The sequence below is a fragment of the Mesocricetus auratus genome, unplaced genomic scaffold (assembly GCF_017639785.1).
Source record: "Mesocricetus auratus isolate SY011 unplaced genomic scaffold, BCM_Maur_2.0 Super-Scaffold_100004, whole genome shotgun sequence".
Lineage (NCBI taxonomy): Eukaryota > Metazoa > Chordata > Mammalia > Rodentia > Cricetidae > Mesocricetus > Mesocricetus auratus.
The window spans coordinates 109422520-109435424 of NW_024429189.1; the positions used below are offsets into that span (position 1 = coordinate 109422520).

The 12905-nt window shown below is 41.4% G+C and overlaps 1 long non-coding RNA gene across 1 annotated transcript; it reads left to right on the forward strand.

Moving 5' to 3' along the window:
- The first annotated feature begins 2622 nt into the window (after positions 1–2622).
- On the forward strand, positions 2623–10627 carry LOC110340639. The gene is made up of 3 exons (XR_002382441.2): positions 2623–2698; positions 4431–4503; positions 10183–10627. It is a non-coding gene; the product is annotated as an uncharacterized LOC110340639 (long non-coding RNA).
- Positions 10628–12905: the final 2278 nt, after the last annotated feature.

Below are 12905 nucleotides of genomic sequence, written 5' to 3' on the forward strand. Positions count from 1 at the left end.
TTTCCTTCAGAATCTGCCCTGATCTTTAGAATTCAATAAGCAGACAGAAGCATAAAAACTCTATGTTCAGTATCTGTACCAACATTACTATGGGCTACTGTGGTGATTCCTCTGCAGGCAGGAGAAACTGATCAAGTGAGGTAAGAATGAAACTTGCTTGGCTCAGCCATATTTTATTGTATCCAGCACTGCACCATGACTTCTAGAGCCTGGCCCAGATCAATTAACTTTAGCCATATTTAAGCACAGCAAAATTTTGAGAAAGAGTATTCAATTAATTCAGTCTCAAGTGCACAACAAGTTAAGACATATTTACATTGAGATTCTTTACAAAGTACAATTGGCTTCATTCACAAGAATAGATACTGTTGACCCAGAGAGAGTGCCCAAGATTTAGCCTCTAGGGAACTTGACTGAAGTAAACACAATGCCTGTGGGAGTCAGGATTGGCCTGGATCTAAGATAACAGAAGCCACTTAAGCTGTTTGTATAGCACAAGTGACATCACTCTTGAGAATGGGTTTATGATCTAAAAGTAATACTCAATGTTTAGGAGGAGAGGGTCTGAGAAAAGTAAATACAAATATTCTGGAAGATATGGGTAGAGCCTGTCTCATCAGGCAGCAACGGAGCACCTGGTTGTAAAACTACACTCTTCCTGGCATTCCAGGAAGGGCAGTTGCACACCTCATCCCAGTGAAGAGGTAAGCTGTGTATTTAACTTTCCTGACTTCTCCAGTGCTTATTTTTTGTGCACAAGGCCTTTTTTCCCTCTATATGTTGTGAGTTGGATAACTGGTTACATCAACCTTAGGTAGACTAAGGTATACATCCATGTACTCATGCACACAAACTCACGTGCATGCAGTTTCATATCATACATTTATATATATATATCCTCTAGAAAATTGTTTCCTATATTTAGCGTTCGTGTTCTTAAGAACAGCAATGCGCCGGGCGGTGGTGGCGCAAGCCGGGCGGTGGTGGTGCACACCTTTAATCCCAGCACTCGGGAGGCAGAGGCAGGCGGATCTCTGTGAGTTCGAGGTCAGGCTGGACCGATAGCCTCCGAAACAATACAGAGAAACCCTGTCTCGTAAAAACCAAAAAAAAAAAAAAAAAAAAAAAGAACAGCAATGCAGGTTCAACAAAGAAAATGTAGACAATTGAAAAATACAAAGAGGGATATTCAAATTCCTTAATTGTATAAACACAAAGACGAAGAGCCAAACATGTAACTACTACCAGATATGATATCCATTAAGTGCTTTGCATTGTACTTTTACTAGTGTCACACAAGTATTTCTTTCAAATGCTGGCATCGCAGTTGAAGCCCAAAATATTCTTAGTGTGATGCTAATGGTTCATTGAGCCAACTACCTTTTTATTAGATATATAATCCTTTGCTAATGCTTTAAGATCATACACCATACTGGTCTGATTAATACATTTTCTGTCAATCTTTTCTGTTCCTTTGACTTTTATTGGGCCTGAGAATATGACATACTTTTATATTCAACAAAAACGTGCTCTTTTCCTGAGTCCTTGAAAATTGGCAAGAAGCAGGTGTTCAGTAAATATTTGTTACACAGGAATGCATATTTTAAAGCTCTGGTTCATGGTGCCAAACTGCTCTCCACATAAGTTGTGTTCATTTACATCCCATGTGAAAATGAATTCCATACTGCACTCATCAGTGTTCAGTACTATAATTTATGTTTTATCTTTAACTGTTCAGAGGCAGACAATAATAGCCTAGCCTCATTTTTTAAATTATAGTTTATTTTTATATGTACTTTTGGCTACATATTTCTTTTGAAAATTACCTGTTCCTAATTTTGTGCATTTGAGAATATGTTAGTCTCTTAGCATTAAATTTAGATAGCTATGTATTACATAATAGAAAATATTTTATGTGATTTTCAGCGTATAATGTTTTTCCAGGTTGCCATTTGCCTCTAATTTCCTTTAATTTTGAAAGAAAAAGAGTAAACTTAAAAATTTTTGTCATGTTAGCTAATTTTTCTTCTTAATCCTTTGCATTGCCTGTGGAAATAAAACAATTTTAAGAGTAATCCCAAAGACTCTTCTGGGATAATTTATGTCTTTGCAACAGTCTTTGATCCATTAGGAACCTACTCTGTATCAAGTGAGACATGAAGGGCCAGCTGACTTTTCTTTGACACAGTAGTGTTTCCTTCACTGGCACTAAATTCTTACAAATTCCAGATACAGTCAGGTTGACAACCAAGATTAGCCATCACACCCTGTTTCCAGTGTCCAGCTAAACCACAGAGTTCCATGAATTTCATATTCTCTGATAAAATGACTCCGATGGAACAGATACTGTGGCCCAAGTCTGCAAGCCCAGCACTTTGGAGGCTGAGGCAGAGGGTCAATCTAAGTTTGAGTCTAGCTGGGCTAAAGTCCAAGAATGTATTTCACAAAGCAAAGCTAAGCTAAACAAGAGCATGGTGGGCTGACAACACGGCTTTATTTGCCTGATCGCAAACAGCTTGAGGTTAAATCACTACACACTCTGAACTCTCTCTGACTTCACCTGTGACCTTTAAAGAAGGTTACCTAATTCTCCCTCCATGAACTCTAGCTCTTGCCAAACTTAGAATTCTGGTCCGACCACTGGAAGTTGACATGACCCCAGGGTGTGAATTTGAGAGCAGCCCACAACACTGTGCGGGTAAGTGCTTCTCTAAGCTACTTCTGATTGTGTTGTTATGACTCTTTGCTACAGAAGTGAAATTCCTCTTGATTAAGTGGGGGAAAAGTAACCCCACTTAGCTGGCACTTGCTTGTTAGATCATTTCAGCAGAGACATGCCTGAGTTAGTTATGTTGGAGAGTGAAAATGACAAATTTTTATTTTTTAGCCTTACGTGGGGGTGTGATCACCTGTGGTGAACACAGAATGGTGTTCATGCAGGGTAGCTGCAGGGAGGGACATCATGCATTGAACACAGCCTCAAGGTTCCAGTTATATAAGAAAACCAAGGGAAACAATAGTCATAGATGTGACACGGGAACCTGAGAGATATGTATCTCAGTCACTGAGTGCAGATGTGTAGTAAATCTACTATACTTCTTTTATCACCACTTAGGTTAATAGTTAAGTCCTGTTTCTGCTCGGAGAAACAGTAACTGAGGACAGAGTACTTTAGTTCTCAGTGGGAATGTCTGTCAAGAAGAGGGGAAAAAAAGGAAAAGGAAATGATAAAGACATACTGAGGGAAGAGTGGGAGCGCTGGCTTCTGTGGGCTGTTGAACCATGCTGGGGGCCATGAACTTTGAAACAAAACAGGGCAGACTATCACAGCATCATTGACTCAAGCTATTGTTCTTGCCCTGACCCCTGTAAGGCACAAAGAGTTTATTGAGTAAGAAAATAGCTCAGGCATGCTACCTGTGTACCCAAGGCACAGGCTCAAACAAAGACTAATTCTTAAACAGAAATAATCTGATCTTCACTCACATATGTACCCTGAAGGCAAGAGCACTACCCAACGAAGACTCAACTTCTGTGGTTGTAGAATTATTTAAAGGAACAGAGCTTGAACTGAGAGTGCAGCAGTTGAAGGAATTGCTTGCTCCTAAACAGTAACCACCTAGCACACAGAAGCTGCTGCATGTGTAGACCAACGTGACAAGAAACATCACAAGCTGCCAGCAGAGCTTTGTAGCATATGCTATATACTCCTGTTTGGTAGACATCAAAGATGTGACACTGAAGGCATCATTGAATCTTGTATCATGGTCTCAGAATAGCTGAGGTTTCTACTACCCACAATGGGTGGCTCACATCTAACTGTAACTATGGTTCTAGGAAATCCAAAGCTCTCATCTGGCCTCCACAGGTACCTGTACACATATGGTACACACACATATACTCAGACACATACACATAAAATAAAAAAGAAACTCGTAACTGCAACTGCCTCTTCCCAGCTATCATATTCTATGATTCTCTAGGTGAAATCTGAGAGTAAATTCTAAACCTCACCAGGTATGGGTAACAACATCTTTTTTTTTTTTTTGCTGTAGATCTGAAGATATACAGGTTCACGCTACAGCCTGAACACTTTTCTGTCTTATGATTTCCTCTTCCAAAAAAGTTAGTTTATTACCTTTAAATTCCAACTCACTCAAGTTCTCAGGATATAGGCAGAATGCAGTCAGATGTGTTGCCAGAATTTTATAAAATGATTCCTAGCCCAGTTCCTGACTGTCTTTGCTCCCCCCTCCATTATAAGAGAGGTAAAATGATATAGACAATAAATATGTATATCATAGATTATTATTCTTTCATAATGAAGGATAAAATCCTATCATTTGTAGTCAATGGATGGAAGTGGAGGACATTATGGTAGATAAAGTGAGTCCAACACTAAACTATAATTACCACATTTATCTATCAAGGTGGAAGCTAAAAAGAGTTGACCTGAATGTAGAAGCGTGATTAACAGAGGTTTGTGAAGAGTTTAAGGGAATGGTGAGTAAAGAAGGCTGTGTTTTGTCAGTACATGCTGTATGACTATATATAACTGTCAACCCTGGCCCCAGTGAACACATAACTAACAAAAAAGAAGTAACACTTTGTTTGCCTAATACCCACCACACCTTCAGACTTCATGACTCCTTATTGCAAGATCCTTTCCTCTTGGGAATTAACTCCTAGTAGCACATTTAGAGAGACCCTAACTCAACATTTTTAGATCCCTAGCAACTAGCCCAGCACAGAGTAACTTGTTCTTCTGCCCTCTCCTGAGAAACTGATGACCTCAAGATAAACTTAAAAGATAACACTCCCTGATTCAGGAACTAGCTCACCACATTCCTGATACATCGGGTGCCTTGCTCAATGTTTAACTGTACAATGCCCCAAGAATGCTTGCTCGAGATAATCTATAACCTTCCCGTTAAGGCATGAGCTATCACCTAACTTCCCCATGCTGTGTGGTATTTACCTAACTTCCCCATCCTTTATGGTGTTTGCCTAAACTTCCCATTCTTTATGGTTTTTCCCTTTTAAAAACCCCCGACTGCAACTATTGGGGGTTGAACTCCTCTGCCCCTCCAAGGGTTACGAGCTCGGCCCCAGTGCACTGGTTCCCTGAATAAGCCTCGGGAGCTTGCATCAAGAACAGTCTCTCTTGAATTATTGGGGTGTCGGCTTATCCCTAGACTTAAGTGAGGGTCTCTCCACTGTGGGGATCTCTCAATTTTAATTATATCATGTTCCGGTGTTAGCTATGATAGCACACCAGGGCTTACTCCTCCAATCTGGCTATAATTTTGTGCCCAATAACTAATCTTCTCCCCATTCCCCTACTTCTGCTGTCCTGCTGGGTCTCTCTGCCCACTGTTTTTCTTTCTACTTCTTCAAGATCACTTTCTTAGAAACTGTGTGAGATTAGATGTTGATTTTCTGTCTGGCTTATTTGCATTTACTATTATGTACCCCAGATTCATCCATAGTGTCATAAATAGTAACACTTCATTCCTTTATTGCTACCAAGCATCTTGATGTGTAGTCTATGGAAAGTCTATGAAAATTTGACACATGCCCTGGGCCCGGAGGTCCAGTTAACTGGGAGTGGTAGAGGTTAAATTCAAACCCAGGTCTTCCCCACACTTCAGTCACAAGCTTTTTATATTGTCATGTGGATTTTTTTTATCAATGCTTGGGCTATAGAATCCATGTTAGTACTCAGAGGAGATGGTCTGGGGTTCTCTACAGTTCCACCTGCTGCAGGGGTGATACCAGGAGGGCCAAAAGTCTGAGGGATTGCACAAAGCAGGGTGTTAAATGGGAGTAAAAAATGTCAGTGGGCAAAATGAAAGTAGAGGTTCAGGTCAAACTGAAAATGGTGAGAGCAGACATTTATTGGTCTGAGAGGTTGAAGTTCCCAAAGCCTACAGCTCACTATCCTGGAGGACAGAAGGGTGTGGTGTTCAGGGTCTGAGAATCCATCTTTTTGTTGAGGGTAGGAAGCCTCTTACTCTTTTAGATGTCTTTTGTTGGCCCTATCTGTGGACCATTTCTAAGGAAAACGCAAAAAGTGTTTAAGCAGGGTCTCTGAATTATGTGAAGGAGAATTAGTCCCTGTGGTGTAGTCCCCTCCCAGGCATGGTGTGTCCCAAAGCTGCAGCCAAAGCAGGGAGGCGACTCCCTTAGAAATGCAGATTCTCTGGCCCCAGGCAGACCTATTGTATCAGGAACTCTGAGCCCTGTGGGCTAGCCTTCTCTGCTTACCAGACTTGCCAAGGGATTCTTAGCACACTGGACTTGGGAGTGGACATAGTGGTCTCTGGAAGAGTGTTTGGATGGGACTGAATGTGAGGTAATCTGAACTAGGAGGGGTGAAGATGACTTCCTTTCCCAGGCTCCTCCTTATGGCAGGCAGCTCAGCTGTGCAGGTAACTGATTCCCCACCCCCTCTGCATTGTGCTCCCTTCCCAGGTGTTGTTAATAAATGATTTCTTGCCAGTTCCTGTATTCAAGAAAGAAATCAAAATGTATTGAGCAGCCGTGAATGTGCCAGACACTTGGGCTTGGCATTTTTGATGAGTTATTTATGTGATCCTCATAAAAAACCCAAAGCAAAGATGCATTCTGTGTTTCATACAGAGGGATGTTTGCATTTTGCTAGAAGAACCCCTGAAAGTCTAAAATATGTTAAGACTTAAAGGGATGTCTCTGGGTGGGATTGCATGCCTTTTATTCAGGTGGAAGGGGTTTTTCTTATATAGGGGAAGGCATCCCTGGCATAAATGATGGAAAAAGAGGACCTGGGAAGGACACTGTGGGTACTAAGAAAAATGTAAGCACTGTTATATTCTGTGAGTCAGCATTCCTGCTATGGGTTATGGCTGTCCTCAAAGTATATAGGAAACAAGAGGGATGATCTGTGTTACAGGTGAGGGAGGGTTCATGGAATCTGATAAATGGATGAAAACAGGGAAGATGCTACTTCTGGGAGCAAATGTCTGACATAGTTCACAGCAAACCAGGTGACCTTAACACTCCAGTGTGATGCATGATAAAAATCTGCTAGCACAACTCTGTATCATAAAGATAAAAGAGCATAAGTCCATAAGAACACACATGAAAATGAGATCAAACCCTTAAGATGTTTGCCTGTAGGGAAGGACAACAGGAAACAATACTGAAGAAATGAGACAAAAGAGAATTTGCTGAGATAGGAAAAGGGCTTTGAATTATCAACAAACCAGTGCAGTATGACCTGAGGCATATAAAACAACCCCTTTCAGTGGAGGTAAGGGAAAGGAAAGAGGGGAAATGAAGACACCAAGGAAAGGAGACGACAAAATACATACCTCTTCTGTATACACCTCCAGAGCCAACATTAAGAAGTCAGGATCTAGGGCTCAGATCCCAGTGAACAACATATCAATTTTGGTACATGAAACTCAGCTCCAGCTCCTGAAGATCTGATAACTGAATATACATTTTGATCATACTAAATTTAGTACCCTTATCTTTCCCAGCTCCATTATAATGCATTTAGGATCACTAGACAAGGGTAGAATTCTCCTCTGGGAGAATGGCATATGGGCCAGATTATGAGCTCCAGAGAGTTCTTGGAAGCTGCTCATCTCTTATTTAATGAGGAAGGGTTTTAAGGAACTAAAAAGATAATGAGGTGAGAGGTTCTTAGTCTAGGACCATTCCTAAAGCCTACAGCTTAATGGAGTCACCTGAAAGTTCCTGGAAATATGAATCCTTGGACTCTTCTTTGAAGTTTGGATTGAACAGCTTTGGGAATAAACTCAGGAACCTATAGATTCTGCAACTTCCCAGTGAAAAATGAGATGGGGTTTAAAACAACACTCCCCTACTTTCAAATCAGTGGGCAAATTAATTAAAGAAGTAGAAGGAAGAAAACATCTGTAACTCCTCTGTGAATGTTTTCTATCTAGGAACCCAAGTGATTTCACTTTTGAGGAAAATATACAAGGTGTGCTAAATGGTATAGAAGTTGTTGAAGGACAGTGCAATCCTATTAGGAAGGTGTCCTGCCCCGTAGCCCTCTTTCTATTCACAAGGCATCTTGCCCCCTAGCTCTCTGTTCTTTGGTGGGACAAACCACTTTGTGATAACCGGCTATGTCTACTGTCTCTCTCATTTTCTCCTTATCATTCGTTGACTACTGTAATGTGCACTCTACTGGGTACCAGGGCAGATAGATAGAATATGAGATGTGAAACCATTCCTCAAAGCCTGGCCAGGAGAGGAGGAGGTTGGCATGTAACAAGGACAAAGCTCAGAGAACTGAAGGATGTAGGGGATGGCTGCACTGAGATCTGGTTGGCACGGAAGCTTTAAGTTGGTGTCAGGAGGTAATCTTATTACAGTCTAAATTTTCAGGTTTTTTCTTGTACATTTTCAGCTTTTTCTTGTCACTCTTTTCTGCTGCCAAAGTCATGCAGTTACCAGTAACTCAGAGTTATTGTCTATCATTATGGACATTTCGAGAATGTTGCTAATGCTAAGGTGGCCAGTATAAATACATTTTTGGGTTCTAATTTCGGATAGAAGGGGACACTCATAAACCAAAGTGGGCATGATTGTGTGACATAGGTAGAATAGGTATTCTTCCTCTTTCTCATCAAAGCTAGTGAGGACAGCCATCCTGTGTAACAGTGGCTTTGTCCTCAGCATCAGCTGACTTGATCTACAAGTAGGCACCTACTCAAAGGCTGGACAATCAGAATTTTTCTATGAGATAATTTTGATTCAGACACATTGCTAAAACAGGTTTTCTCTACTCTTCAGGATGATTGCTACCTAGGCAAATGGCATTTAGCTTCTTATTTCTTGAACAGACAAGATTGATGTTTTGTAGTGGGTGGTTACTACGTGAGCAGAGTAGAGGTAGATAGGTAAGGATAAAATATATGAGGCCTGAAAATGGTCAACAATTGTAAAAATAATTATAATTGTAGCTGGTAATTACGGCAAGAGTAAAAGTGGACTAAATTGAGCACTTACTACTGCATCCATAGCACAATGCTACTGGTTTCACATGTATTAATCTTTAATATACATGTGGAAGGAAGGGAGTCCTGTAATGAATCCCACTTAAAAGAAAACCTTCAATGATGAACAGTTGTGTAAAGGGCGAGATGAGACTGAATTGATGGTGCCAGATTTTCCCAGTGTCTGTCTGTATGTGAGGCCCTACAGTTGCCTGCATTCATTTTCTTCATTTCATGAGTTGGGAAATTTTTCCTCTGTCCTTGAACTTTACTAGCTGAAGTTCTGTCCCCTGCAACAATAACAAGATACTATAGAGACACAACGTGGCTTGTCAAGTGGCCTCTATGCATCTGGCTAGGGAGTGACAGAATAAAAATGAAGACATAGACTGCTGTAGCTCTCAAGAGAGCGGCTCCCATTTCAGTAGGGACATCAAGGGAGCAGAGGTGGAGACTTGAGTGAAGGAACAGCAATGCAGCTCTGCTCTTCATGTTGCCCTCTCTGAGGCAGGGACCCGGAGCCCAGCAAACCCTTCTTTGTCCAACCCTAAGATCAAGATGAGGCACACCACCTTATCGGCAATGACAGTCATCAGATTTCCTGATCCAAGCTCACCTTGAACATAGCATCAGATTTAAAGAGAATAAAGAAATGGGGCTGGTAAGATGGCTCAGCAGGGGACCCCCCCCCCCCGCCAAGACTGAGGACGAGTTTATCCCTTGGATCCACACGGTAGAAGGAGAGATTGACTCCCACAAGTTTTCTTCTGACATACATACCCCTACACATACAAGCACTAAATAAAGAGATAAATGTAAAAATCAAAGACAAAATAGCTGATTATAACAGCTAACATTTGACCTTGATTTATAGCTTGAGTCTGTTTGGGTCTTTTTCGTTCAGGGGGAGTCCATGTTAGATGCGTGAGGCAGCGGTGATAAAGGATAACTCTGTCTGATAATCATGCTTCCTCTTTCCTCTGACATCTTACATAGATAGCCAAGGCATCTGCACAGGCAGGGATGGGTGCACAAAGGACCTGGATAGTGTAGAAGTACGCTGGAGGATTTGAGATCTGGCTCTGTTGTTGGACTCCCAAGGAGCCAGTTATTAGATCTGTGACCTTAGAAGAATTAGCAAACCATCAGTCTCCTTTTGCTTTTCCAGCTAGTGTCTACTGTTCTGAAACTCTGGCTCAGAGTTGGACCAGATGAAGAGAGGAGGGGCAGAGCTGCCTCTCTGGCTTTCCACTCCTGCCTTGCAGCAATGCTTCCTATCCAACACGAAGGACTAAATGAAGAAACATTCCCAGAAGGCTGAAATGGTGCCCAGTATTCCAAATCCAGCTAATGTATGATGCTACTACTATTTCCATGAAAAATCAAGGTGGTTGCATGTGTAGGTCTATATATGTAATAAATCTCAAAAACTAAGTATAGAAAAAGCAAAAAGAAAAGTTGTGCTAGGATACATAGTAAAATACAATCTAAGAGATCGAATTTAAACCACAAATAACGTCATATGTTGTTGATGCAAATACAAATATATGTACCTATAGATATATATTACTAAAATATTATGATATGCTGCTTGTGTCTCCATAAATGTATGTAAGAATATATAAATAAATATGATATGCTGTGTAGGCTTATCTGTGTAGACACTTGTGCTTTTATCTGCACATGTTGCATGTATATGTGTGTGTGTGAGAAAACATACAACCAGGTTCATGAAAGTACTATTTCCCTGGCAGTAGTAAGGATAGTGATGGGAATGGTGCCTGCGTGGGTGAATGTGCATGTGTGACACATGTGTGTTCACAGAGCAAAGAGAGTCTGCTTGCTTGACGTGTCTCATAATTTGAAACCTTGGGAAATGTATTATAAAAGCTTCCATCTGATCTCTAGAAGGCTGCAGTCTTCATTTGTATTCCACTTGACTATTCAGATTTCCCTTTTGATATGCAAGAGAAGATATGGTTTGATAGCCATCTGAATGTGAAACATTAATGAGGATGCTTGGTCTGGGATAGTTCCAGACTGGGCTGCCAGGCTGGAGAGTGACAACAGGGTGACAGGAAAGCCTGCAGCCCAGTGTTATGAATTTACATGGGACATTCTTCCATGATCTGGAGCAAAAGAGACTTGAAACAAGACATCTCAGACATGTTGCTTAATCCCACTGAGCTTACTTCTTTAACTACAAAGCAGAAATAACAAAACTTATTTCAATTGGTTTCTGTATAAGGTAAATAAGCCCAGAACACAGCTGTTGGCAATCATATCAAAGACCCAGTGTTATGACACCCAATTCATATTTAAAGCATCATTGTCACAGATATCAGAGAGGAGAGAGATGTCAGTCATTTTCCTGCAGAAATCAGGGCAACCAATGAAGTCCCACTCTCTGTCTGCTGGAGCCAGTAGGTGCATTTAAAAAGCAAAACATGAAAGACCAAGCTGGCTGCTTCTGAAAACCAATGGCTCTTTTCTAGTCAGAGATTTGTTTTAGTTTCATGCATCTGGTACAGGAGGAAGAGGGAACTTGTCCCTTCTAGGAGGAGTGAAAACAAAGGCAAGTTAGGGATCAGGCCAGCTTGGGAGAGGGGCAAGTAGCTCAGCAAAGGTTTGAGAGAAAAGGCTGACGGTGAAGGAGGGAAGACCTGCAGGAGGGACGAGTAATCCGTGAACCACCTACAAAAGGGCAAGTAGACAAAAAGGGAGGCTGGCCGAGGCCATCTGATGTCGAGGATAATGAAGCTGGGTAACAAAGCACGCTGAAGATAAAGGGGACTTTGTGTAGCAGCTCGGTCCTGGGGAGAGTGAATCTCTTAATTTAGCAGGTGACTTCAAAATGAACTTCACAGAAGGTGTTTCTTCTGTGAGCAGTGAAGGGACAGAGGCGGGAGCATAGCTTCACTCTGTCCCTGACAGTAGCCCGAGGAGGCCATCTCATCTGTTAGGGACCTCACCTCAGGCCAAACCAAGATTGATGGCTTCAACTCAGAAAAGAATTTCAGAGTAGTGAGGAGAGCTGGGGTTTAATAAAGATATTTTAGTACAGATTTTAAGAGAGTTAAGAGAGGAAGACTCTAAGGAGGAAAGTATGGCACCCCGGAGTGTGCATGGAGTCTTCTAATATAGAGTCACCCTTTATTGCCTTTATAATAGTCAAGTATACCCTTTCAGTGAGTCTAAAGGCTACTGTGCTTCAAAGGGTTGCTAAGAATCCAAATGAGATCACAGGGTGGTTCTTGGAGCTACCAGACAGGATTATGATACATAAGATCTCAGGGACAAGGAAGGTGGGTTATAGTTATTGTAAATATTGTAATAGTCTGAGACTTTCAGTATATGAGTGGGGAAAGAAAAGAGGCCCTACTCAAGGCTATATATATTTAGGCCATAAATCTAGCTTATTGTTATTTTAACATATAATATCTATACATGAAAAGAATATCATTTCCTATTAACAACAGGGAATGTTGTTAATTGTACTAAAATTCTTGTTATTCATTTGGTGAGAGGGTTCAGTCAGATGCTTTAGTGAGGGGTTCCTTTCCCTATTCATGTGCCACTATTATTTCTGTTTTTCTATCCTACCTCACTTCTTGGAAAGAATAAACCGAGCTATCCACCAAGGATTAATGAATGCCTCAGACAGAACTTCAGTAGGGGACACTGTGTCTCTAGTCACAGGAACAATCAGATCATTGGTATTGCCTTTTATGCTGATGGCTGGTTCCCATGTCTTAACTCTAAAAATATCATAGAACACCCCCACCCCACCCTTCACCCTTGCCTCCCATCAATGCCAGAGTCAGGTAGGAGAGCTGACTTGAGGTCATAAGAGTGGGAGAGCTTTCCCTGCTCCCCACCAGCTGCAGCACT